Genomic DNA, 6,000 nt, shown 5'->3' with positions numbered 1-6,000 from the left:
CATATCAATGGCCAACCTGAGTCCTAGGATGTAGGCCTCATATTCCGCCATATTGTTGGTGCATAGAAACCTGAGTTTTGCGGATACCGGATAGTGTTGACAGGTTTCTGACACTAAGACAGCTCTAATACTCACTCCTTTGAAGTTTGCTGCTCCATCGAAGAACATCCTCCAACCATCGTATGCCTTGGTAATTTATTTTCCCACAAACGATACCTCCTCGTCGGGAAAATACTTTTTCAATGGTTTGTATTCTCCGTCTATGGGATTTTCTACCAAGTGATTCGCCAATGCTTGACATTTGACTGCCTTCTAGGTTACATAGATGATATCGAACTCACTCAGCAATATCTGCCACTTTGCTAGTTTTCCCGTAGGCATGGGTTTCTGAAAGATGTATTTAAGAGGATCCATCCTCGATATGAGATATGTAGTGTACACACAGAAATAATGCCTCAACTTCTGGGCTATCCATGTCAGAGCACAGCAGGTGTGTTCCAATAAAGAATACCGGGCTTCATAAGGCATGAACTTCTTGCTCGGATAATATATCGCCTGCTCCTTCTTTCTAGTTTAATCATGTTGTCCTAGAACACTACCAAAGGCTCCATCCAACACAGACAAATAAAGAAGCAGTGGTCTTCCTGGTTCTGGTGGGACCAACACGGGCGGTTTAAATAAATACTCTTTGATTTTGTCGAAGGCTTTCTGGCATTCTTCAGACCAGCTTGTTGCAGTATCTTTCCTCAGCACTCTGAAGATTGGCTCACATATCACAGTTGATTGTGCTATAAAGCGGCTGATGTAACTGAGGCACCCTAGAAAACTCATCACATCTTTCTTATTCTTTGGAGGCGGTAGGTCCTCGATAGCTTTGTTTTTGACAGATATAGCTCAATACCTTGGTAGCTGACGATGAAACCTAACAATTTTCCAGTAGGAACTCTGAAGGCACACTTTGCAGGGTTCAACTTCAAGTTGTATTTTCGAACTCCTTTTAGATTTGATGATAACATCATCAATGTATACCTCTATTTCATTGTGTATCATGTCATGGAAGAGAGTCGTCATGGCCCTAATGTAGGTGGCCCCAGCATTCTTCAAACCAAACGGCATCATTTTATAGCAATATTTTCCCCATGGTGTGATAAAGGAAGTCTTTTCGGCATCCTCTTCATCCATCCAAATCTTGTGGTATCCTGCGAAGCAATCTACAAAGAATTGAAGTTCATGCTTAGCGCAGTTGTCAATCAGTATGTGTATGTTGGGCAGTGGAAAATCATCCTTAGGACTTGCTCTGTTCAGATCTTGATAGTCAATGCAGACCTTGAGTTTCAAATTTTTCTTTGGAACCGGCACAATGTTGGCTATATATATAATCGACACATACTCTAACTTTCCCATCTTTCTTTGGAACCGGCACAATGTTGGCCAGCTAGGTCGGGTATTCGACCACTTAGAGAACCTTGGCTTTGATTTTCCTGGTGACATCCTCTTTTATCTTCAAACTCATATCTGGCTTAAACTTTCTGAGCATCTGTTTCATCGGTGGACACATGGGATTGATGGGTAGCTTGTGAGCTACTATGGATGTGCTTAAACCAGTCATATCGTCGTAGGACCATGCAAAGATTTCCTCATACTCCTTTAGGAATCTGATATACTCTTCTTTCTCTGACAGTGATAGATGAATGCTTATACGAGTTTCCTTGACTGTTTCAGAATCCCCTAAGTTGATGGCCTCGGTTTCCTCCAAATTAGACTTTGGTTTGTTTTCAAAATTCTCTACTTCTTTGGCGATTTCCTCAGGTATTATATCATCTTCCAGATCTACCGAATCACGTTTCTTATGTTGCATTGTCTCATTACATGTCACAGTCGTAGGTTCATCAGGATATGTAATAATTAATAAACATGAAAAGCAATAATGCATTAATAAAACTTTTAAAAAGTCAACAAGTACGACTCAATGGCTCGAGTAATTATTATAAAAAAATACTTAAAATTTCTTAAATGATCAAAACTATTTGAAAGAAATTCATGCTAATTTGCCAGGCTACCCAGGAACTCGGCGATCCCGGGACGTTGCAGCGGTCCTGTTTTGGAGAACAACCCCCTATTCCATTGTCTGAATGGTAAGGTCTTCCTCCTCCTCCTCCTCCTCCTCCTCCTTCTCAAAGATTGCACTGCATTCCATGTCTTCTTCATTTAGAAATAGCTTCCTCATGCCGGCCAAAATCTCATCTTCCTCAGATCCCCACATTATGTTAGCCTGATGGAATGTCTGGTGCAGTGGTGGTACAAGTTGTTCTAGTGGATAGTAAGGGGCACGACATGGCGATGTCCAGTGCTGATATTCTTGCCATGTGTATTCATATCCAAGTCCAAAAGTCATGCCATGGTACTGTGGTTGTACGGGTTTGGTGATCCCCTGAAGTTTTTTACCAAGACCCTTGCCTGGTTCATATCTCGTCCTCAACAATATGCTTTCTATCTTCTTGCTACACCATCGGTCCATTTTAATTGCGTTCACCCGTTCAATGCGGTGATATGTTTCTCCGCCCAACTTCCCTATTTTGGTGACTGGAACGGTCTGATTGGTCTAGATGGGGTTGCTTCCATCTCCATGAATGATCACCTCCTGATGATTCCACTCAAACTTCACAGTTTGGTGCAGATTTGAAGCCACTTCCCCGGCTGCATGTATCCATGGCCTTCCCAATAATAGATTGTAAGTGGCAGATATATTTAGTACTTGGAACTCAATATCAAACCAAGTTGGATCCATCTGTAGATCGAGGTTGATCTCCTGCAATTGTCTTTTTTTTTTTGAAAATTGATAGTTTCATTTTCTATAATAGTTAAAAGAATTAAATATGCAATAGCTTAGACGTTGGTCCAATTAATGAGAAGCTTGTCTTCTCTGAAACCCTCTGTTCTTTGTGGCTCAGACGAGTATATCCTTCCTAAGATTGCTGAAAGGGAACTGCGGAGATTCACCAACTTGCGGTCCACTGCATCACAATTGGGAGTCCAGCTTCCATTAAATGAGGTAATGCTCATCCTACTGCAATGAATGCTCAATTTTACTTGATACAACTTTTTGTGCTTCAAACTCAGTGGTTTCTGAAACCAACTTTGCTTCCGTACAGTAGTTTACTATCCGATAGTAGCTCTTTGAGATCCATCGAACGCCTTCACATTCATGCTTCCCATTCGTATCTCGTGCAGGCCTTTACCCAATCTCTTTAGAGTGGTCAGTGGGCATATGTTCAGACTCGAACCTCCATCTATCAAGACCTTGGCGATGAACTTATCCTCGAATTGCACTGTGATGTGCAACGCCCTGTTGTAACTCAGTCCTTCTGGTGGTAACTTATCTTCGTGGAAAGTTATTTTGTGGCTATTCAGTAACTGTCCGACCATGTTAGCCATCTCTCCGCTAGTAATGCTAGCGGGTACATAAGCTTCACTTAACACCTTCATCAAAGTATTCCTGTGCGCGTCTGAGTTTTGCAATAGTGATAAGATGGATATCTGAGCAAGAGTCTTGTTCAGGTAGTCAACAATAGAGTACTCCCTTGCTTTTATCTTCCTCTAGAGATCGTCAGTGCCAATCTCAACAACAGGTGGCTTAGGTGCAACTTCCTTGTTTGTTCCTCCCAGATTCTTAGGTGTGTAAACTCTGCCAGTCCTAGTCATACCTTGCGCGACACATGTTTCTTCCATTTTGGCTTTTCCCTTTCTCCTTACTTCGGCAACATAATCCCACGGGATGGTATCAGACTCGTAAGATGGTGTGGGATCTACCATTACAATGAAAGGCGTAGCTATCTCAACTTCAAATGTCGCCTGGGTTTGTACCATAACTGGCGTGAGGGTGACTGGAGATGTTTTAGGAGCGCCTCCCTCTCGAATGAGTCTAATGGACCCTTCTTGATCCCACTCTTTATCAGTTTCTATCACGCTCACCCCCTCACCTCTGTGATATGGGAGAGGGTTGTTGCGAACATTTGGTTCATCTTCCTTAACTTATATAACTATAGTGTCAATCAGCCTCTGAATCTTGTCTTTCAACGTACGACACTCCTCAATGGTATAACCCATCATGCCTGAATGATAAGCACATGTTTTGTTGGGGTTGATCCATTGGGAGGGATTTTCCATAACAACAGTAGGAATAGGGGTGACATAACCAGCGACCTTCAGTCTCTCATATAGCTAGGTTATGGGTTCAACAATTGGGGTATATTATCTAGGTGGTCTGCGGTCGAAATTTGGACGGGGCTTTGGGTAGTTTTGGAGGGCGGGCGGAGGTGAATGGTAATATGCAGGTTGAGTTTTGTATGTATGCTAGGTGGTTGCAGGGTATTGGTTTTTTGGTGTTGAAGGTGAACTGTGGGTGGAGGTGTTTGGTATGTGAGGGGATACATAGGGCCCTGGGCTACCATCACGGCACCCACTTCTTTATTCTTTGAGATACCTCCTGATTGCAAGGCTTTATTCGCGGCTTGCAGTGCCTCAAAATTAGTTACCATCCCGCTCTTCATTCCTTCTTATATTCTTTCTCCTAACTTGATGATATCGGAGAACTTGTGATTTTCGATGACCATCAACCTTTCGTAATACTGCGGATCTTGAGCTCTAACAAAGAACTTGTTCATTTGTTCTTCTTCAAGTGCTGGCCTTACCTTTGCAGCCTCTGATATCCAACGAGTAGCATACTCGCGGAAAGTTTTTGTCAGCTTCTTCTTGAGGTTTTGAATGTAGAAAATGTCTGGTGCATTTTCCATATTGAACCTGAATCTATCCATGAAATTTGATGTCATACTCACCCAATTAACCCACTTCTTTAGGTTTTGACCGATGTACCAAGACAAAGCATCCCATGTAAGGCTTCACATGAACAATTTCATGCGGATTTGTTCATTCTTACCCACTCCTACAAGCTTGTCGCAATATGTCCTCAGATGTACCTTTGGATCACCAGTACCATCAAACATTTCAAACTTGGGAGGTTTTTAACCCTATGGCAGTTCCACATCCGGCTGAATGCACAGGTCCTCATAGTTTAGAACTTCAACGCCTTTCCCACCTTCAACACTCTGGACTCTCCCTATGAGCCTCTTGAGTTCCTTCTCAGTTTATTCGGGTATGTATAGGGTTTACTGCGGGGTATGGGGTAAGGTTTCCACATATATCGGGTTGCTTTGATGAGTTCTCGGAACTTGGGTATATGGGTGGTCATTGGTCGAGTTTTGGGGATCGGGAGTGGGTTATGGAGCATTCTGGGGGGGGGAGGGGGTGATAAGTAGTGGTTTACAGATACAGAGTTGGATCATGGTGGTGTTGTTGAGGGGTTGGCACTGGTAGAGGGTTAAGGTTCTGGGGAGGTGTGGGATTATGATACTGGTATGGTGCAGGAGGATTTGGTGGTGAGTTCTGGTTTTGTGTGTTTTGTGGTGGTGCTTGGTTTTGGGTAGTCGGGTTTTGCTGGTTGATGTTGGGAACATTGAGAGTAATGGAGAGGTTTTCCAGATTTCAAACTTGTTTGAGCTCGGCCTGTAGTTCCAAGATTTTCTGCTCCAGACGTAAGACCAATTCATTCTGCCTCAGAGTGCTTCTACCATCTGAAGTTTCAACATTTTCCGCCATAGTAGTACCATTTAAATCATCTATTTTCCATTTGCCCTTGCTTTTGCCTTTTTGGTCGCTAGGTGGAGGAGGAGGTGGAGGACCTCTGGATCTAGTGTGGTATGTTGATGATGCCAGTATGCACGAACCAACCCTTGGGAATGGGAATAATCAAAAAAGAAAAATAAAAGGTAATAAAGTTAGTAAGGAAAAATAAAAGAATGTTTGCAGTATTTAAGCATGTTTCGCAAAGTCATGCAATAATTCGCGTCCTAATTTTGGGGACCTCATTGTGCCTGAGGTAGGACTAAGCGACACATAGACTAGGAGAAAATTGATGCCAACTTTGCTTCATTTCATTAATGC

Source organism: Nicotiana tabacum, chromosome 22 (assembly GCF_000715075.1).
Source record: "Nicotiana tabacum cultivar K326 chromosome 22, ASM71507v2, whole genome shotgun sequence".
NCBI classification, from domain to species: Eukaryota; Viridiplantae; Streptophyta; class Magnoliopsida; order Solanales; family Solanaceae; genus Nicotiana; species Nicotiana tabacum.
Note: the sequence above shows the minus strand (reverse complement) of the source record.